We start from the raw sequence: 23,009 nt of genomic DNA, 5'->3' as shown, positions 1-23,009 counted from the left end.
TGGCCATCTAGCCTCTGCTTAAAAACCTCCAAGGAAGGAGAGCCCTCCACCTCCCAAGGAGGAAGCCTGTTCCACTGAGGAACCGCTCTAAACTCACAAACCCCTCCCCCTAAATTCACAGGATCTTCATTGCTGTCAGATGGCCATCTAGCCTCTGTTGAAAAACCTCCAAGGAAGGAGAGTCCTCCACCTCCCAAGGAAGAAGCCTGTTCCACTGAGGAACCACTCTAAACTCACAGACACCTCCCCCTAAATTTACAGGATCTTCATTGCTGTCAGATGGCCATCTAGCCTCTGTTTAAAAACCTCCCAGAAAGGAGAGTCCACCACCTCCCAAGGAAGCCTGTTCCATGGAGGAATCACTCTAATGGTCAGGAAGTTCTTCCTAATGTTGAGCTGGAAACTCTTTTGATTTAATTTTAACCCATTGGTTCTGATCCTACCTTCCAGGGTCACAGAAAACAATTCCACCCCATCCTCTATAGGACAGCCCTTCAAGTACTTGAAGATAGTGATCCTATCACCTCTCAGCCGCCTCCTCTCCAGGCTAAACATCCCCAGCTCCTTCAACCTTTCCTCATAGGACTTGGTCTCCAGATCCCTCACCATCTTCGTCACCCTCCTCTGGACCCGTTCCAGCTTGTCTATATCCTTCTTAAAATAGTGGGTGATTTCACAGCGGTGATTTCACAGCGACTCTTCCATGCCAGCGACATAAGCCGTTCTTCAGTATAAAGAATGATTTGGACATGCCGAGAATAGCTGTAGAGCAGTGGGACCCAAAACCATCCGTCTGTCAGCAGTCCCGTCATCTACACACAAAGCATAATAAGAAGTCCTCCCCCTCACCTGATATTGGTGGCAACTGCCCCCGTTCTATAAGCATTTTTAAAAATGAATGTTTCTGGAGCAATTTTGCAGAAGATGATTGCTTCCCCAATGTGTGGAGAGTGAAAACTGATGAGAGCGGAGAAGGTGAAGAGGGACATGGACAGGTAGATTCATGTCCAGGAGACCTGCGACAATCAGAAGCGGGAAATCCGCCAACCTGAATTTGCTATTCACAGGACATTGGTTATTTGGACCTGTGGCCACAGCTGTCCTTCATTAGAGGCCTGGAAATGTTTTCCATTTGTGGTTTTGTTTCTGTTTTATAGCTGATTTTATTAACAATTATTTTTTTTCACAGTGAATGATGGTTCGAGTGCAAATTGGTTAATTAACATAGAACTAAAACCATTATCCTCACATGGGAAGCGCAAAACAGATCCACATTTGGGATTTTTACAAATTTAATATTGTAGAATTTCGGGGTGCTTGCCACCAAATAATTTCTTCAAAGGATACTTCTGCAAACAGCACTGCTGAAAAACAATACAAATGCTTCAATCCTCATATAACTTAAACCAGTCTATACAATGTCATGTATACACTGGTTTAAATTATGTGAGGATTGAAGCATACCCACCCTCCAAAGAAATTACAATTTACAATTACAATTTCATTACAAATCAATTGCTTTCACAGTTTCTGATAGAGGGATTAGTAGTCTTCAACAATTCCTTCCTTCAGAAAATAAAGTTCATCATACAGTCCATGAAAAGTTCTGAAGTCCTTTCACGAAGGAAGGACCAGGACATCCTTACAGCCTTCATAAGACGTCCCCTCTAGATTTCAAGACATTTCAATATTGGTCTTCTTCGGTTATCAGGCTGTCAAACCGGAACCCGATTTCAGTGACTTCTAACACAGACTCAAGGTTCATAGCTTACAGTAGAATCAACAGGGCATCCAGAAATCTGTGAACCCCCCACTCAATTCTCTTATCAAAGCCCTTTTTCATCTCTCTCGAAATTCTTCTCCAGTGTCTTGCAAAGGCAGGTACCTGGACTGGCCCTACTCACTTCTCTGGAGATAGATAGTAGCTGCCTTAGTCTGTCTGTAGCAGTGGAAACAGCGAGAGTTCAGGAGCACCTGAGAGTCTAACAAAATTTGAGGGCTGGATAGGAGCTTCCGTGAGCCACTGCTCACCTCTTCAGATCGATAATGAACGGTCACCGCCGTGTTCGTCTGTCTGTAGCAGTAGAAAAGAGTAAAAGTCCAGTAGCATCTTGAAGACTGGCAAATTTTAGTGTACCCTACCACATTTTTTGTTAGTCTTTGCAATGCCACCAAATTCTGCATGCTCACCCTTTTCTACTGCTAGTACTGACGTCTGGCACACTTTATGAGAGTGTCATTTAACTTTGCTGTCAGCAGGTGGCACCGCACTTGTGACAGATTTGCATACTGGACGGGTTTAGAAGGCAGCAGTGGGTGGCCTTTTGTGTCCTGCTGGCTCCCTCTTGTGCAGCTCACACATACGTTAGAGACAACTCTTGCAGGGTCCAGGATCCTGACCCCACATAATGTCCCAAGTAACAGTCACAAAAGAGTTGTGAGTTCTCCTCATTTTGTGTGTGTGTGTGTGTGTGTGTGGCATGTGATTCACATTTCAACAGTGGCCCAGGTAAAAAAGGGGCTTTGACCTAGCAGTCGACCTTCGACCACTTTCTCTCATTTGCAGAATGCGCAAAACAGAAATAGCCAGAAGGGATGAGCATTTCAACATAATGGAACAGTCCAGGGGGGAATAGGACCCCGGTCTGTTGCAGCACAATCTACCAGAGGCATCACTTTACCTCCATCGCCTAATCTTCTCTCTTTTGTAATCCGCTCTCTGCATTATTTATAGTATGCCATACTTTAGACCAGGGGCGGCCAGACTTGCTTAATGTAAACATCCTATGTTTGATAGCTCAATACAGGAACGTCAGATGTTTGAGAGCAGCAAGGAAGGAAGGCAAATAGATGAGGAGAGAGGGAGAGGTGGAAAGAAAGCAACTTTATCTGCATACTCCAAGCTACCCCTATGCGGCCCTGTGGCACAGAGTGGTAAAGCAGCAGTACTGCAGTACTGTGATCTGAACTCTCTGCTCACGACCTGAGTTCTATCCCAGCGAAAGCTGGTTCACAACATTTTCATGGCAGACTTTTTACGGGGTGGTTTGCCATTGCCTTCCCCAGTCATTTACGCTTTCCCCCCAGCAAGTTGGGTATTCCTTTTACCGACCTCAGAAGGATGGAAGGCTGAGTCAACCTTGGGCCGGCTACCTGAATCAGCTTTCGCTGGGATAGAACTCAGGTCGTGAGCAGGGAGTTCAGATCATAGTACTGCAGTACTGCTGCTTTACCACTCTGCTCCACGGGGCCGCTTAAGTGAAAAAGGCAGGCTATAAATGAAGTCAATATATAAGTAAAAAGTATCACTAATGATGGGCATCTCTCGGGCACCTCTGCTGCACAGTCTGCACCTAATGAAAATGAGAAATAAGTTCCAGATTCCTCTGTCATGTCGATCCATGAAGGTGCTGAGGAGCAGGGAAGTTGGCAGTTTCCCCCCGGCCGAGAAACATCTGTGCAGGTGACTAAACGTTCAAAACCCAGCTGTCTTAATTGGCAACCCCAAACCTTTATGTTAGTCACCACGGCATAATTAACCGTTCGTCTTTTCCAGTTCACTCAACCTGAGAAGCTATTTCTCATGAGCCTTGAGCAGTGAGTGAAATACGTTAAGTGAAATACGCAAGCCTAAAGTCCTCCCTTGTAAATGGAAGGGGAACACCGACACTCCTTGAAAAGGATAGTTATATAAAGTAATCTTGGCTATTACAAATGTATGGCGCCTTACAACACACACCTCGGAGATGAATAGAGAGGGCACTGAGTGGTTAAATGTGGGCTTAGCTGGGAGTTGGAAGATCTGGATTGTCACGGATGCACTCCTCGGAGGAGTCACTTGGCTGTCGCCACGGAAAAAAGGTGGTTCATAAATGCCCTCTTGACCCCAGCATGACATCTGGTTCTAAACAGCTGGATTTCAGGCCAGGAACACCATAGAGACTAAAAAGATTTTGAAGAGTCAACTCTCCCTCAGGGGTGGAATTCTAGCAGGAGCTCCTTTGCATATTAGGCCACAAACCCCTGATGTAGCCAATCCTCCAAGAGCTTACAGGGTTCTTAGTACAGGGCCTACTGTAAGCTCTTGGGGGATTGGCTACATCAGGGGGTGTGGCCTGATCCAACATGGCTTCTCTTATGTCTGGAGCAGTGATGCTCTGTAGTCTTGGTCCTTGGGGAAGGGAACAGTGGGAGGGCTTCTGGAGTTCTGCCCTCACCGGTGAACCTCCTGATGGCCCCTGGGTTTTGGCCACCGTGTGACACACAGTGTTGGATGGGAGGGACGATTGGCCTGACACAACAGGGCTTCTCTTGTGTTAAATAGTATGATTTAAATAAGCAGCAAAACCATTCCATCAGAAACAACCTGCCAGACATCCTGCTCTTCTCCTGGGATTTTTAACTTTTATTTAAACATTTGTCGTCCACTTCGTCCAGTCTATGGTTCCCCAGGCAACAGACAATCACTGGGGGGGGGGGGCAAGTTTTAAAAGACAAATGAGAAGAAGAAGATTATGATGATGATGATGATGATGATGATGATGATGATGATGATGATATTGGATTTATATCCCGCCCTCCACTCTGAATCTCACTTAGAGCGGCTTACAATCTCCTTTCCCTTCCTCCCCCACAACAGACACCCTGTGAGGTGGGTGGGGCTGAGAGAGCTCTCCCAGAATCTGCCCTTTCAAGGACAGAGCCTCAGAGCAGCCTACAATCTCCTTTCCCTTCCTCTCCCACAACAGACACCCTGTGATGTAGGTGGGGCTGAGAGAGCTCTCCCAAAAGCTGCCCTTTCAAGGACAGCTCTTCGAGAGCTATATGGCTGACCCAAGGCCATTCCAGCAGGTGCAAGTGGAGGAGCGGGGAATCAAACCCGGTTCTCCCAGATCAGAGTCCACGCACTTAACCACTACACCAAACTGGCTCGAAGCAGCTTAGAGCAGACAGGGTATATGGGCAGGGTACCATACTAACTGCTAAGATGTCTGTTCTGCCTCCATGTAGCCAGGCAAAGAATGAGTTGTGGAAGTATTTTATCCTTCTCTGCTCAAGCTTCTGTGTTCACTGTGGCCGTCATAGGAAACCTGTATATGTCCTGCAAGGAGAAATTCACAAAGAACAGAGCGGATCCACACGTCATGATTGCTGTGGGAAATTCTTCCCTATGTGGAATTTTTGTGCAATTTTGAAACCTGTGTACATGAGCCTGGATGAAGGTTCTTTTTGGATGGCCTGTGTAGTGCTCACAGATTTCATGTGAGCTGTGGGAAATGCTGGTGTTGTTTCTGTTGGAATGAGCAACTTAGCATGGCTGGACATTTTTTTTGGGGGGGGGGCACTACGTTGCTCTAAACGTGTAGAGGTTTTATTTTCTTGAGTGGAATGTCTCTCTTAATCTGGGAGTTTCCCTCTCCAACTCCTCATCTCTCTCTCTCCTTTGTCTTCTCCCTCTCCCACATGGCCTTCCATGGAGCCACATGTCTCTGTAGGTCTCTCCTGTTGATACAACACCCTCATATTCCCACACACAGGATGCCGGACAAGCTGGCCATTTGTGATGGAGAAAGTATTCTTTAGATTAGGCTTCTTTCTCTCCTTTCGACTGCAGCACAAATGTGAACTGGATCTATTTGAATAGATGTAAGTTTATTTTTTGTAACCTATTTATTGGGAGATTTATTTACTGCACTCTGTATCATGCTTCTGTGACTGGATAGCTCTGCCATGCTAACCAAATGTCCTCATGATTTCAGTGTTTGTGCAGTATTCCTTCCATGCATAAAGCTGCCTTCCTGAAGTCTTAGGCCTTCCTCTCAAAGGTAATACAGCTATCCAGGGGTGGAATTCTAGCAAGAGCTCATTTGCATATTAGGCCACACACCCCTGATGTAGCCAATCCTCCTGGAGCTTACAAAAAAGAGCCGTATAAGCTCTTGGTGGATTGGCTACATCCGGGGTGTGTGGCCTAATATGCAAAGGAGCTTCTGTTAGAATCCGCACCCCCCCCCCAACTCTCTGAGAGCTCTTATAGAGAGAAACGGTCAAACAGAATTCAGAACCTGATGGCACCAAACTCTTTCTCCTGAGCACATTCTTCCATTCGGGCAGAAGCATTTAAACACAGGCCTGGATCACAAGAGCTATGAAATATTTATAGGAAGAGATGATACACTTTGTACATTTCAGTTTCTAAATGACATTAGTAGAAGGTAGCAAAGTATAATTTTCCAACAATAATATTGCAATTTGTTCTTCTTCTATGTCCTTGAACTAAACTTTCGGGAAATGATCGCCATTAGAGCGGAGCGTGGAATGGGTCTCCTGCTTAAATGCATGCTGACCCAGCACAGGTGGACCTTCTTGTAGCTACGAGACAGCAAGGCCCTCTGCATTCAGTCACCAAGGGGAGCTGGAGGCCTCTATCCCTTTATGTGCCTTTTAGGTTTCTTAGATGTGGATACAGAGTCGGAGATCAATCAGAGGCTGGGTGAGTGGGCGTCAACGAGGCAGATGCAGTTCAATGTGGCCAAGTGCAAAGTAATGCACATTGGGGCCAAGAATCCCAGCTACAAATACAAGTTGATGGGGTGTGAACTGGCAGAGACTGACCAAGAGAGAGATCTTGGGGTCATGGTAGAAAATTCACTAAAAATGTCAAGACAGTGTGCGATTGCAATAAAAAAGGCCAATGCCATGCTGGGAATTATTAGGAAGGGAATTGAAAACAAATCAGCCAGTATCATAATGCCCCTGTATGAATCGATGGTGCGGTCTCATTTGGAATACTGTGTCACCGCAACTAAAAAAGGATATTATAGCATTGGAAAAAGTGCAGAAAAGGGCAACTAGAATGATTAAAAGTTTAGAACACTTTCCCTATGAAGAAAGGTTAAAACGCTTGGGGCTCTTTAGCTTGGAGAAACGTCAGCTGCGGGGTGACATGATAGAAGTTTACAAGATTATGCATGGGATGGAGAAGGTAGAGAAAGAAGTACTTTTCTCCCTTTCTCACAATACAAGAACTCATGGGCATTCGATGAAATTGCTGAGCAGTCAGATTAGAACGGATAAAAGGAGGTACTTCTTCACCCAAAGGGTGATTAACATGTGGAATTCACTGCCACAGGAAGTGGTAGCAGCTACAAGCATAGCCAGCTTCAAGAGGGGGTTAGATAAAAATATGGAGCAGAGATCCATCAGTGGTTATTAGCCACCGTGTGTGTGTGTGTGTATAAATTTTTTGGCCACTGTGTGACACAGAGTGTTGGACTGGATGGGCCATTGCCCTGCTCCAACATGGCTTCTCTTATGTTCTTAGTAGACTGTTATGCTTCTTTCCATTGCTGTTTCTGTGACCTGCTAATCAGTTGGCACTTTATTTACGCCAGTTCTCTAGCCAGCCAGGTATGTGTTCTTTGGGACACTCCTTTTAATTGCCTTCCCTTCATTTGGAATAATGAAGGATATGGGCACCTTCTTTTCGGGCTCATAGAATTAGACCCCCTGGTCCAATCCTTTTGAAACTTGGAGGGTGTTTTAAGGAGAGGCACCGGATGCTATGTTACAAATTTGGTGCCTCTACCTCAAAAAACAGCCCCCACAGAGCCCCAAATACCTGCAGATAAATTCTCCATTATACCCTATGGGAATCAGTCTCCATAGGGAATAATGGAGTTCCCAACAGACATTTCCCTCCCCTCCCCCTGCTTTCTGATGACTCTGAAGCGGGGGGAGGGCCTCCAAACTGGAGGATCCCCTGCCCCCACCTAAAGCTTGTGCAACCAAAAAAGAGCAATGCGGATAATGGAGCACAGGTAAAGGTATAAACCTCCACGAAAACCAGCCTCTAAATTTATACAAAATGTTTACTAGGATTGTTGCTAGTAAAAATTTCTCAAATAGTCACCAACAGATTCATACAGAGCTAAACACTAAAGGAACATCACCCTGTCACCCATAGTCACTAAACAAGAAATAAATGTCCAATTTTCATAATGGAAGGGTGCAGGTGGCCATTCCAACGGTGTAGTCTTTCACGGCGACCGAAGCTCCAGACGGCTTTATCTTGTACAGCAAGGCACAAATATAATTTACTGCACGGTTGTACTTAATCCCACGTTTCGCTTTTGCTTCGACAAGCTTCCAAAAATTGCTTCATATTCCAATTGAAATTGACCATATGAACATATGAAGCTGCCTTTTACTGAATCAGACCCTTGGTCCATCAAAGTCAGTATTGTCTTCTCAGACTGGCAGCGGCTCTCCAGGGTCTCAAGCTGAGGTTTTTCACACCTATTCGCCTGGACCCTTTTTTGGAGATGCCAGGGATTGAACCTGGGACCTTCTGCTTCCCAAGCAGATGCTCTACCACTGAGCCACCGTCCCTCCCCTCTCGACCATACCATTGGAAAACGTTACAAGCGACAGCGGTTGGAATATGAAGCAATTTTTGAAAGCTCGTCGAAGCAAAAGCGAAGGATTAAGTACAACCGCATAGCGAATTATATTTGTGCCTTATATTTGAGCTTCATAAGAACATAAGAGAAGCCATGTTGGATCAGGCAAATGGCCCATCCAGTCCAACACTCTGTGTCACACAGTGGCCAGAAAAAACCCCAAGTGCCACCAGGAGGTTCACAAGTGGGGCTAGAAGCCCTTCCACTTTGCCCCCCACACAAGCACCAAGAATACAGAGCATCACTGCCCCAGACAGTTCCAATAAAATGCTGTGGCTAATAGCCATTGATGGACCTCTGCTCCATATTTTTATCCAATCCCCTCTTGAAGCTGGCTATGCTTGTAGCTGCCACCGCCTCCTGCGGCAGTGACTTCAGTCTCTGTGAAAGACTACACCATTGGAATGGCCACTTGCACCCTTTCGTTATGAAAATTGGACATTTATTTGTTGTTTAGTGACTATGGGTGACCGGGTGATGTTCTTTTAGTGTTTAGTTCTGTATGAATCCATTGGAGACTATTTGAGAAAATTTTTTACTGGCAACAGTCCTAGTAAACATTTTGTATAAATTTAGAGGCTGGTTTTCATGGAGGTTTTTACCTTTATCCCTGCCCGCCCCCACCTGGGGACTGGCAACCCTACACAATTGGCAGCCAAACTATCTTTTCTGCATTTAGATAGGAAAAATCCAATGCAGGTTATAGGATGGGGGAGACTTGTCTTAGCAGTGGTGTGTGTGAAAAGGATCTAGGGGTCCTAGTGGACTATATACTGAACATGAGTCAACAGTGTGACGCAGTGGCTAAAATGGCCAATGCAATTTTGGGCTGTACCAACAGAAGTATAGTGTCCAGATCACGTGAAGTGATGGTATCGCTTTACTCTGCTCTGGTAAGACCTCACCTGGAGTCTTGTGTTCAGTTTTGGGCACCACATTTGAAGAAGGATATAGACAAGCTGGAATGGGTCCAGAGGAGGGCGGCGAAGATGGTGAGGGGTCTGGAGACCAAGTCCTATGAGGAAAGGTTGAAGGAGCTGGGGATGTTTAGTCTGGAGAGGAGGCGGCTGAGAGGTGATAGGATCACCATCTTCAAGCACGTGAAGGGCTGTCCTATAGAGGATGGTGTGGAATTGTTTTCTGTGGCCTCAGAAGGGAGGACCAGAACCAATGGGTTGAAATTAAATCAGAAGAGTTTCTGGCTCAACATTAGGAAGAACTTCCTGACTGTTAGAGCTGTTTCTCAGTGGAGCAGGCTTCCTCCTTGGGAGGTGGTGGGCTCTCCTTCCTTGGAGGTTTTTTAAACAACAACAACAAGAAGAAGATATTGGATTTATATCCCGCCCTCCACTCCGAAGAGTCTCAGAGCGGCTCACAATCTCCTTTACCTTCCTCCCCCACAACAGATGCCCTGTGAGGTGGGTGGGGCTGGAGAGGGCTCTCACAGCAGCTGCCCTTTCAAGGACAACCTCTGCCAGAGCCATGGCTGACCCAAGGCCATTCCAGCAGGTGCAGGTGGAGGAGTGGGGAATCAAACCCGGTTCTCCCAGATAAGAGTCCGCACACTTAACCACTACACCAAACTGGCTCTCTAGATGGCCCTCTGACAGCAATGAAGATCCTGTGAATTTAGGGGGAGGTGTTTGTGAGTTTCCTGCATTGTGCAGGGGTTGGACTAGATGACCCTAGAGGTCCCTTCCAACTCTAGGATTCTATGATTCTATCTGCCCTGCAAAAGCTTTGCTTGCACACAGGGACCCACAAAGCCACCTTACCCTGAATCAGACCTTTTGGCCCATCAAGGTCAGAATAGTCTCCAAGGTCTCTGCCTGAGGTGTCTCACTGGGCCAGGGGTCCATTGAACTGGACCCTCTGTGTGCCAAGAAGATGCCCTACCACTAAGTCTCAGCCCCTCCCTGAATGACGCTCCCTTACACTGAGTCTGACTTTTCATCCATCAGTATCACCTACTCAGACTGGCAACAGCTCTCTTAGGCAGAAGAGAAGACTGCAGATTTATACCCCGCCCTTCTCTCTCTCTGAATCAGAGACTCAGAGCGGCTTACAATCTCCTTTACCTTCCTCCCCCACAACAGACACCCTGTGAGGTAGGTGGGGCTGAGAGAGCTCTCACAGCAGCTGCCCTTTCAAGGACAGCTCTGAGAGAACTTGTGGTTGACCTAAGACCATTCCAGTAGCTGCAAGTGGAGGAGTGGGGAATCAAACCTGGTTCTACCAGATAAGAGTCCACACATTTAACCACTATACCAAACTGGCTCTCAAGGTCAGAAGTCTTTCACATCCCTCCCTTCCTAGTCCTTTTAATTGGAGGTGCCAGAGACTGCACCTGGGATCCTCTGCATGCCAAGCAGAGGCTTTTCCAACTGAAGAAGAAGACTAGATTTATACCCCACTCTTTTCTCTGAATCTCAGAGTGGCCTACAATCTCCTTTACCTTCCTCCTGCCACAACAGACATCCTGTGAGGTGGGTGGCGCTGAGAGAGCTCTGACATAAGCTGTCCTTTCAAGGACAACTCCTACAAGAGCTATGGCTGGCCCAAGGCCATTCCAGCAGCTGCAAGTGGAGGAGTGGGGAATCAAACCCGGTTCTCCCAGAGAAGAGTCCTGGCACTTCACCACTACAACACTACTAAGCCGCAGTGTTGCTGCCACTGCCTACCTCCTCTACCTCCTCTTTGCACAGCTGCTGGGTAATGCTTAAAGAACACAGCAAAGAACCGTGCGGCAATAAATTTGACAACCCCTCACAACAAACTTTTACACTAATTTTATAAATACAAATATATAAATGTATTTATAAAATTAGTACAGATGTTTGTTGAGAGTGGTTTTCTACTCTTTTGCCACACGGTTCTTTGCTGTGTTCTATTTCTACTGTGTTTTGCTGTATTTTGGTTTGTTGGGCTACGCTTAAAGGCTGGGATCCTACCTGCATTTATTTGGGGCGAAGTGTCATCAAAAACAGTGAGATTTCGGAATAAACAAGAAATGGACTGCGCTGTAAATATTCCTTCCCAAAACTTACTTTTCTTCCTTCCATTCCTTCTTTCGCTCCAGGGGCCTCCCTGCCCACTTGCCGGTGAATTTTACCTTCTTGTGGTCCTGAAATGTTTCCTTGCAGCCAGCCCCACTGAATTCAATAGGACTCGGTCCCTGCTAAGTAGAGTTAGGACTGCTGCCTTCGTCTCAGAGACCCGACAGCCAGAACCACGCAAGGTATGCTTAACGGAGCAAGCTAAACTTGTTGGTTCACTTTCTGGAAAAATTGCGCCTGGCTTTGATCTGCATGCAAGAGGAGAGTTGAAAGTGGGGAAGAGCAAATATTTGAAGGTTCCCTCGCCAGAGCCTCGCCCAAGGCCCCTAAATAGCTCTCTGCTCCACTGGCAGGAATGGCTCCTCGCTGGAAGGGGGCCGTAGAGTCAGGAGTGATGAAATCTTTGGCTTTTGGATCATCCAAGCTCACACCCACAGCCATTCCCAAGGCAGGTATTCCTATCTGGTCAGGCACATTTATTAAATCAGCCGTGTTTTCAGTTTAGAACATGCCTCGAGGACTTGAGACTCACCTGGGAGGGGAAGGGGTTTCTCTCCCTCCCTCCCTCTTTCTGGATCCAGAAAAACAGGAGGGAGCACCTTGTTCTGTGCAGGTGATCCTGAGCAAAAAGAGCCGCAGGGTCACTGCATGCGAGTAACAGACTGAGAAGCACATGTCCAACATAAAGGTGAAAGGTCATCCCCTGTGCAAGCACCAGTCGTTTCCAACTCTGGGGTGACATCGCATCACGACGTTTTCATGGCAGACTTTTTATGGGGTGGTTTGCCATTGCCTTCCCCAGTCAGCTACGCTTTCCCCCCCCCACCCCAGCAAGCGGGGGACTCTAAGTGGGGGCAGAGGGGGTGCATGCCCTGGGTGCCACCGGAGGGGAGGCGCCGAATTGGGTATGGAGTCCAGTGCATTCTATAGGACCATAAGATAGAATGGCCCATAAGGGGGCGCCATTTTTTAATTTTAATCTTTAATGTAGATCCGGTCCTGCTAAAAGGATGGCTTTAGTCAGGGCTTTTTTTTTTTTGTAGAAAGAGCCCAGCAGGATCTCATTTGCCTAATAGGCCACACCCCCTGACATCACCATTGTTTCACATGGTTTTTTGTGGGGGAAGCCCAGCTGGAACTCATTTGCATACCAGGCAACACCCCCTGACACCAAGCCAGCCGGAACTGCATTCCTGTGCATTCCTGCTAAAAAAAAGGCCCTGGCTTTAGCTGTGGAAGACCTACCTGAGGAAGTAGCCAGAAGTATGAAGCAAACGCACAGGAATGATGAAGAGCCCTTAGGTCGTTTGGGAGAGGTAATGGTTTGCTCTTGCTTCTGAAGGTTTCTGAGCCCATGGCTGTGGAGCCCCCGGATGAGGGAAACCAGCCACGTTCCTCACTGATGAAACCCTCTTTTCCCACTTGGTGTCAAGCCCAGACTTGAACACAAGTGACCTCTCAGTCCTTGTGTGTGAGAGATGGAAGGGTTGTTTCACAAAGACCTTTGATGTGTGAGGGGATTCCAGAGCGGATTGGATAAATATATGGAGCAGAGGTCCATCAGTGGCTATTAGCCACAGCATATTGTTGGAACTCTCTGTCTGGGGCAGGGATGCTCTGGAGGTGGGCACAGTGGAAGGGCTTCTAGAGTCCTGGCTCCACTGATGGACCTCCTGATGGCACCTGGTATTTTTAGTCAGTGTGTGACACAGAGTGTTTGACTGGATGGGCCATTGGCCTGATCCAACATGGCTTCTCTTATGTGACCCAGTGTTGGACTGGAGGGGCCGTTGGCCTGATCCAACAGGGCTTCTCTTATGTTCTTATGTGACACAGAGGGTTGGACTGGAGGGGCCGTTGGCCTGATCCAACATGGCTTCTCTTATGTTCTTAAGTGACCCAGAGTGTTGGACTGGAGGGGCCGTTGACCTGATCCAACAGGGCTTCTCTTATGTTCTTATGTGACACAGAGGGTTGGACTGGAGGGGCCGTTGGCCTGATCCAACATGGCTTCTCTTATGTTCTTATGTGACACAGAGTGTTGGACTGGAGGGGCCACTGGCCTGATACAACGCGGCTTCTCTTATGTTCTTATGTGACACAGAGGGTTGGACTGGATGGGCCACTGGCCGGATTCAACATGGCTTCTCTTATGTTCTTATGTGACACAGAGTGTTGGACTGGATGGGCCGTTGGCCTGATCCAACATGGCTTCTCTTATGTTCTTATGTGACACAGACTGTTGGACTGGATGGGCCACTGGCCTGATCCAACATGGCTTCTCTTATGTTCTTATGTGACCCAGAGTGTTGGACTGGAGGGGCCGTTGACCTGATCCAACAGGGCTTCTCTTATGTTCTTATGTGACACAGAGGGTTGGACTGGAGGGGCCGTTGGCCTGATCCAACATGGCTTCTCTTATGTTCTTATGTGACCCAGAGTGTTGGACTGGATGGGCCACTGGCCTGATCCAACATGGCTTCTCTTATGTTCTTATGTGACCCAGAGTGTTGGACTGGAGGGGCCGTTGGCCTGATCCAACAGGGCTTCTCTTATGTTCTTATGTGACACAGAGGGTTGGACTGGAGGGGCCGTTGGCCTGATCCAACATGGCTTCTCTTATGTTCTTATGTGACCCAGAGTGTTGGACTGGAGGGGCCGTTGACCTGATCCAACAGGGCTTCTCTTATGTTCTTATGTGACACAGAGGGTTGGACTGGAGGGGCCGTTGGCCTGATCCAACATGGCTTCTCTTATGTTCTTATGTGACACAGAGTGTTGGACTGGAGGGGCCACTGGCCTGATCCAACATGGCTTCTCTTATGTTCTTATGTGACACAGAGTGTTGGACTGGAGGGGCCGTTGACCTGATCCAACAGGGCTTCTCTTATGTTCTTATGTGACACAGAGTGTTGGACTGGAGGGGCCACTGGCCTGATCCAACATGGCTTCTCTTATGTTCTTATGTGACCCAGAGTGTTGGACTGGAGGGGCCGTTGACCTGATCCAACAGGGCTTCTCTTATGTTCTTATGTGACACAGAGGGTTGGACTGGAGGGGCCGTTGGCCTGATCCAACATGGCTTCTCTTATGTTCTTATGTGACACAGAGTGTTGGACTGGAGGGGCCACTGGCCTGATACAACGCGGCTTCTCTTATGTTCTTATGTGACACAGAGGGTTGGACTGGATGGGCCACTGGCCGGATTCAACATGGCTTCTCTTATGTTCTTATGTGACACAGAGTGTTGGACTGGATGGGCCGTTGGCCTGATCCAACATGGCTTCTCTTATGTTCTTATGTGACACAGACTGTTGGACTGGATGGGCCACTGGCCTGATCCAACATGGCTTCTCTTATGTTCTTATGTGACCCAGAGTGTTGGACTGGAGGGGCCGTTGACCTGATCCAACAGGGCTTCTCTTATGTTCTTATGTGACACAGAGGGTTGGACTGGAGGGGCCGTTGGCCTGATCCAACATGGCTTCTCTTATGTTCTTATGTGACCCAGAGTGTTGGACTGGATGGGCCACTGGCCTGATCCAACATGGCTTCTCTTATGTTCTTATGTGACCCAGAGTGTTGGACTGGAGGGGCCGTTGGCCTGATCCAACAGGGCTTCTCTTATGTTCTTATGTGACACAGAGGGTTGGACTGGAGGGGCCGTTGGCCTGATCCAACATGGCTTCTCTTATGTTCTTATGTGACCCAGAGTGTTGGACTGGAGGGGCCGTTGACCTGATCCAACAGGGCTTCTCTTATGTTCTTATGTGACACAGAGGGTTGGACTGGAGGGGCCGTTGGCCTGATCCAACATGGCTTCTCTTATGTTCTTATGTGACACAGAGTGTTGGACTGGAGGGGCCACTGGCCTGATCCAACATGGCTTCTCTTATGTTCTTATGTGACACAGAGTGTTGGACTGGAGGGGCCACTGGCCTGATACAACGCGGCTTCTCTTATGTTCTTATGTGACACAGAGGGTTGGACTGGATGGGCCACTGGCCTGATTCAACATGGCTTCTCTTATGTTCTTATGTGACACAGAGTGTTGGACTAGATGGGCCGTTGGCCTGATCCAACATGGCTTCTCTTATGTTCTTATGTGACACAGACTGTTGGATTGGATGGGCCACTGGCCTGATCCAACATGGCTTCTCTTATGTTCTTATGTGACCCAGAGTGTTGGACTGGAGGGGCCGTTGGCCTGATCCAACATGGCTTCTCTTATGTTCTTATGTGACACAGAGTGTTGGACTGGATGGGCTACTGGCCTGATCCAACATGGCTTCTCTTATGTTCTTATGTGACACAGAGTGTTGGACTGGAGGGGCCGTTGGCCTGATCCAATAGGGCTTCTCATGTTCTTATAGAGGTCAGGATGGAGCCCCTTCAGTCAAAGGGACAAAAGAGACATCAGGGTTAGGTGGGACTGAGGGATTCATGCCCCTGTAAAGGAAGTCTGGCAAGAGATGCTCCTAGCATTTCCCCCTGTGGGAAATATCCGCATGGACCCACAGTTGTGACCAGGGCTACGAAGCTTTGGGGGGCCCACGTAATCTGAAAGGGTCCTCTGGAGCCACCATTTCCACTGCTGGGGCAATTGTAGAGGATTACAAAAATCTTCCTCACTACCATTCAGACAAGTCATTGCATTATGAAGCTGCACCTTGCCAGAGGCTAAAGGGCTCTTAGCCTGGGGCTCTGTAAGGACCTGGAACCCGGATCCCCTTTTCCTTGTGTTCCCAATAAGGTAAGTAGACCCTCCAGAAGGAGAGCCACATAAACAAACAGGATTTAAAGGGGGACTGTGTATCTTAAAAAGCTATCATGAAGGTAGAATGCCAGCAGGGGGGTGGGGGCTGTCCATTGTTTTGCACTGTGTGCTCAATGCAAGGAGCTCCTGGTCCTCAGAGAACGAGTTTGTACCCTTGAGGCTGAGGTGACTGACCTGGAGAATCAGAGACAGTCAGTTAGGAACTCTCGGGGACGTGTTGGATGAGCCCCACTCTGAACGTGGCAGCCCCATTGCTGCCAGGGAGCATGAGGGTCGAGAGGGAACAAGGCACCGTGCTGAGGACAAGGGAAATGTGCCCTCAGAAGGGACCTCTTCTTCAGTTGGTGAGCGGAAATCCTTTCGCGCCGAGGAACCATCCCTGGGCAGGGAGAGAGGGGGGGTCTTGGTAGTTGGTGATTCGATCCTTAGGCAAGTAGACAGCTGGGTGGCAAAACTCCGTACTGACCGAATGGTGACCTGCCTGCCTGGTGCGAAGGTAGTGGACATTACGCGTGTAGTAGATAGGCTGATAGACAGTGCTGGGGAGGAGCCAGTGGTCTTGGTGCATGTTGGCACCAATGATGTGGGGAAATGAAGTCGTGAGGTCCTGGAGGAAAAATTTAGGCTGCTAGGCGGGAGACTTAAGGCCAGGACCTCCAAGGTAGGCTTCTCAGAAGTGCTACCTGTTCCATGTGCAGGGCTGGAGAGACAGGCACAAATTAGAAGTCTCAATGTGCACATGAGACGGTGTAGGGAGGAAGGCTTTAAGTTTGTTAGGCACTGGGATGCTTTCTGGAACAAGTGAGAGCTGTACAAAAGAGACGGTCTCCACTTGTCCTCAGATGGAACCAGGCTGCTGGCGCTTAAAATCAAAAAGGTGGCAGAGCAGTTTTTAAACTAAATCTTGGGGGAAAGCCGACAGGAGATGAAATGTCTCTGTTTCGCGAGCACTCATCTCAAAGAGATGAAGGGTTGGCTGCTATTTCTCTACCAGGCAACAGACCAGAGTTGTCCACTGTGATGGTGACAAACAGTATGGGCTGTCTGCCAAAGTCTCGAGGCAGCAGGAGGAAGGTTGCGGGCCTAACTTGCCTGGGAAATTAAAGATGTTTGTATACAAATGCTAGAAGTGTTCGAAGTAAAATTGGGAAGTTGGAACGTTTAGTGTTGGGGGAAAACATAGACATTGTGGGAATTTCAGAAACTTGGAGGAATGAGGAGAATCAGTGGGCAGTGATGCTCTGCATTCTTGGTGCTTGGGGGGGGGGAGGGGGCAAAGTGGAAGGGCTTCTAGCCCCACTTGTGAACCTCCTTTTTTTTGGCAACTCTGTGACACAGAGTGTTGGACTGGATGGGCCATTGGCCTGATCCAACATGGCTTCTCTTCTGTTCTTATGACACAGAGTGTTGGACTGGATGGGCCATTGGCCTGATCTAATATGGCTTCTCTTATGTTCTTATGTGACACAGAGTGTTGGACTGGATGGGCCATTGGCCTGATCCAACAGGGCTTCTCTTATGTTCTTATGTGACACAGAGTGTTGGACTGGATGGGCCATTGGCCTGATCTAATATGGCTTCTCTTATGTTCTTATGTGACACAGAGTGTTGGACTGGATGGGCCATTGGCCTGATCCAACATGGCTTCTCTTCTGTTCTTATGACACAGAGTGTTGGACTGGATGGGCCATTGGCCTGATCCAACATGGCTTCTCTTCTGTTCTTATGACACAGAGTGTTGGACTGGATGGGCCATTGGCCTGATCCAACATGGCTTCTCTTATGTTCTTATGTGACACAGAGTGTTGGACTGGATGGGTCATTGGCCTGATTCAACATGGCTTCTCTTATGTTCTTACGTGACACAGAGTGTTGGACTGGATGGGCCGTTGGCCTGATCCAACATGGCTTCTCTTATGTTCTTATGTGACACAGAGTGTTGGACTGGATGGGCCACTGGCATGATCCAACATGGCTTCTCTTATGTTCTTATGTGACACAGAGTGTTGGACTGGATGGGCCGTTGGCCTGATCCAACATGGCTTCTCTTACGTTCTTATGTGACACAGAGTGTTGGACTGGATGGGCCGCTGGCCTGATCCAACATGGCTTCTCTTATGTGACACAGAGTGTTGGACTGGAGGGGCCGTTGGCCTGATCCAACATGGCTTCTCTTATGTTCTCTCTGCCCACCCTTGCTCCTTCCCTACTTTCTGTTGGCTTCCAACTGCCCTCATCATACCACTTCTACCATCAAACCTTTCTCCCCCAACTCCTCTCATGACCCTTATAATCTGACACATCTGCCCTCTCTACTAAGAACAGGGCAGGATTCTTAACAGCAAAACATGGCTAAATGGCAGCTCAGCCGCTCTTGAAACCTCTCACCACAAAGGCAGATCCACATTTGCCGTGAAGAAGTTCAAAGAAATGTCTTGCCTTTTCTGGCATATGAAGCCAGAAAAGTGGCAGGCTCTCCTTCCTTGGAGGCTTTTCAACAGTGACTATATGGCCATCTGACAGCAATGAGGATCCTGTGAATTTAGGGGGAGGATTTTGTGAGTTTAGAGCGGTTCCTCAGTGGAACAGGCTTCCTCCTAGGGAGGTGGTGGGCTCTCCTTCCTTGGAGGTTTTTCAACAGAGGCTAGATGGCCATCTGACAGCAATGAAGATCCTGTGAATTTAGGGGGAGGTATTTGTGAGTTTCCTGCATTGTGCAGGGGGTTGGACTAGATGACCCTGGAGGTCCCTTCCAACTCTATGATTCTATTATTCTAAACCTGCCTTATAGTTAAGCCCTTTGTCTTTTATGAGCAGCACAGGCTCTCCTCTCCAGGACCTTGGATACCACCAGCTCTTCAAGAGCTCTAGCGGGGGGGGGGGGTCTTTCCTGGCCCTGTTGCCTTTGAACCCCTTTTCATTGTGGAGTGAAGCTATGGAGGAAGTTCCACACCCATCCCCAGTGTGTGTCTACCCATTCCCATAGGGTCCTCTCCAGAAGAGAGCCCGGACCACAAGGCTCTTCCTTTTAGTCATCCACCAGCCTCTAAGACTCCAACACAGCTTTCGACTTCAGATGTCCCTTTGAGGAATGCTCTAAGCCAGGGGTGGCCAACGGTAGCTCTCCAGATGTTTTTTGCCTACAACTCCCATCAGCCCCAGCCAGCATGGCCATGCTGGCTGGGGCTGATGGGAGTTGTAGGCAAGAAACATCTGGAGAGCTACCGTTGGCCACCCCAGCTCTAAACTATGAAACTCCACAGCCCCCCAAGTGAGAAAGACTTTATTCCAGCAGGCAGGGGCGACTTCTTCAGAAAGCCACATGCTGGCACACGCACGCCTCATCACTTTGGGCCTCCGCTTAGATTTGTATGTTACTTTAATCCACACATTCCATCCCCAATTGGCGTCTAATACCCACACCTTGTGATGTACTGATAAAAGGGGGATGAAGAATTCCAACACTTATCAGCAGAGAGTGTCTCTTTCTTGTTTACCTCCAGGCACCTCTGTGATTCCTGCCGACAGAAAAGCCACGCATTTCTTCCCCCGAAGATTTCTTCCCCCAAAGATGGCCCTGATTCTTCAAAATACCTGGGCACTTGCCTAACGGTTGGCACAAACTAATCTATGTTTTGTCTTGGTCTGGCTGCGAAGACTTAAACATCAGTAAGAATGCAAAATTAGAAAGCAACGCGTGCTGAGAGAAAACCACAAGGGACTGATCTCGATGGACTACAGCACTCCACTCCTTCGAGTGCAGCCAACTTTTGCTGGGTTTGCATGGAGGATCGGGTTCGTCCAAGATTTATGACTGATGTTGCCAGTCTGTTGATGGGCTTAGAAAATGTATATGCCGCTTCTCCAGAGACATGCTTGAGGCAGCTTTACGATGAAACAAAACCATTCAAGCACAGCCATTACTGATTTTACTGTTAAACAAAGCCAGTCATGCTACACCTTAAGGACCAACAAAGTCTTATTCGGAATGTCAGCTATCGTGTGCTAGAAGCACACTTCACCAGACAATCGAATGGGATGGCCAGCAGTCCTAAATACAGAGGAAGTGGGCAGCGAGTTAGCATGCAGAGTCATGGAAATGTTTTTTAGCAGATTAAAAGAGTCACCAGTTGGAGTCTGGTGTTTGTTAGGTTATGTTAACTGGGCTGAAACAACAACGAAGGGTAATGAAGTTGGAATAGCAGATTGATGTTCATATACAAAACACATTAAATATCCTGGGTGTGAAGTGCAATAGTGTTAGATCTGGGTTAAAATGAGGGCATAGGTTTCTTAGAGGTTTGATTTAATCATGTAACACACATATAAACATAATTCTGGTTTGCCATTAGAAAAAAAGAATGCATTATTTTTATTGTTTGTAATTGTTTCATCTTGCTGTACTCTGCCTTGAGCCCACTCAAGGGTTGGATGGAATAAAAATCATCTTAATTAATAATTACATTAAGAACAAATCGGAACTGTTAAAACAAACCAATTAAAAAAGCAAAAGTCGTTCGACGAGCCTTCCATAGAACAAGGCAAACAGAACAAGCCGGAGCATAAAACCCACACTGAGCAGCCTAAAACACTGGGGATAAAAAAATTTCTCAGGCCTGAAAGCAAATAATAAAATAACTAAAAGCAATTTTTTAAATTTTAAAAACCCTAATCAGAAGCCTGGGTGAAGAACAATGTTTGGCTGTACTGGCACCCTAAAGAAAGGAACAAGGTGGTTGGGAAGTTTGTGACTTCATTTGCTTTATTGGTTCTAAACTGAAATTATCTTTACCTATATTGTAATCATCACCACAAGGAAAGGCAGGACATAAATGTTTTAATAAAAGAAAAGAGTTAAAAAAAAGGAAGGTGGGCCCAGGGGTGTCGATGGGGCCTGGGGATCTCTGGAATTACAGTTTATCTCCAGACTTCAGAGATCAGCTCCCCGGGAGAAAATGGCTGCTTTGGGAAGAACTAGGGCTACCAAGCTCCCCTGGTTTGGGGGGCCCCAACCCACCGGCAGGGAGCAGGCTGCCACTGCGAGGATCCCCACCCAGCCACCATACGACGTGCCCTGCACAATGATGTCACCCAGAAGTGATGTCATCATGCTGGGGACACCCTAGGATACCATAGAGTTTTGCCATGAATCCTAGAGCATCCCTGGCATGGTGGAACGACGTGGCAACCCTACCAAGAACTGGCTATCCCGGGTAGGTGCCCAGTGAGACTCACGAGGGAGGCCATCACTGCAAAAGCCCTGCCTCCACTCTGCAGGTACAGAGAGAATGGTCATAGAAGAGGACCTCAGCTGGCTGGGCAATCTGTAAGCTCTTGGAGGATTGGTTACATCATGGGTGTGTGGCCTAATAGGCACTCCTGCTAGAATTCCACCTCTGAGTGTGTTGAACTAGGCTCTGGGTGGCCCAGGTACAAATCTTCCCGCTGCCATGGAGGCTGGCTGACTGACCTTGGGCCAATCACATACCTGCTCAGCCTAACCTACCTCAGCGTTGTCAGGGTGAGAGAATGGAGGGGAGGAGTAAAGTGTGAGCTACTTGGGTTCTCCAGTGGGGTGAAGGGTAAGGTATCGGTGAAGTAAGGACATAACCAAATCTGTGGGGGTGAATCTGGTTTCAGGGCCCTTCATCTAATCTCGACTTTGGGAAAGGGGTGCAATCCCTGCATTGTCGCTGACACGTTTCCCAATACCTGCATGTTGGTGGCTGGGTGATAATTACAAATATTTCAGCTCTGCAAAACATCGCTGATACGGTATCTCTCTTCCAAATGCACAATCAATAAACAATTAAAGATTGGATAAACTCTCGGCATACGCTTCGAGTTTATCAGGAGCTAAGTGATAAAACTGGTCCCCCTTGACTTGAAAATCTGTTAATACATGAAAAATAATTAGCTTAAGGTAGGATTCCTTTCCAAAAGATAAATTTTCATTCACTTCTCAGGAGACAGGCAAAGGAATGTGGGTGACATCCTACAGCCGGCTGTTGTCACCTGGGCCCATCTTCACCTCAGCTCAGGTCATCCATCTTGAAGCGTTCTCATCAATTTTGAGTAAGTGAAGGCCTAGAAAGCTATTATCCCCAGAACTTTCTTGCAAATATTTGCCATATTTTCAGTTTGCTTTCCCCAACACTTCACTGTTCTTGTGAGATTATTATGATGATATTGGATTTATATTCCACCCTCCACTCTGAATCTCAGTCTCAGAGCAGCTCACAATCTCCTTTATCTTCCCCCCCCCCCACAACAGACACCCTGTGAGGTGGGTGGGGCTGAGAGAGCTCTCACAGCAGCTGCCCTTCCAAGGACAACTCTGTGAGAGCTCTGGCTGACCCAAGGCCATTCCAGCAGGTTCAAGTGGAGGAGTGGGGAATCAAACCCGGTTCTCCCAGATAAGAGAGCTCTGGCTGACCCAAGGCCATTCCAGCAGCCTCAAGTGGAGGAGTGGAGAATCAAACCAGGTTCTCCCAGATAAGAGAGCTCTGGCTGACCCAAGGCCATTCCAGCAGCTGCAAGTGGAGGAGTGGGGAATCAAACCCGGTTCTCCCAGATAAGAGTCCACTACACCAAACTGGCTCTCAAATGCTGCTGAGAAAAGGGTTGCCAACTCTGGGTTACAAAAGGCCTGGAGATTCATGGGGGGGGGGGACTGGGGAGGGACCTCAGAAGACCTCAAAGCAAAAAGCCATC

This window comes from Heteronotia binoei, chromosome 16 (genome assembly GCF_032191835.1).
Source record: "Heteronotia binoei isolate CCM8104 ecotype False Entrance Well chromosome 16, APGP_CSIRO_Hbin_v1, whole genome shotgun sequence".
NCBI classification, from domain to species: Eukaryota; Metazoa; Chordata; class Lepidosauria; order Squamata; family Gekkonidae; genus Heteronotia; species Heteronotia binoei.
The sequence above is the reverse complement of the archived record's forward strand: the minus strand, read 5'-3'. Positions refer to the sequence as shown.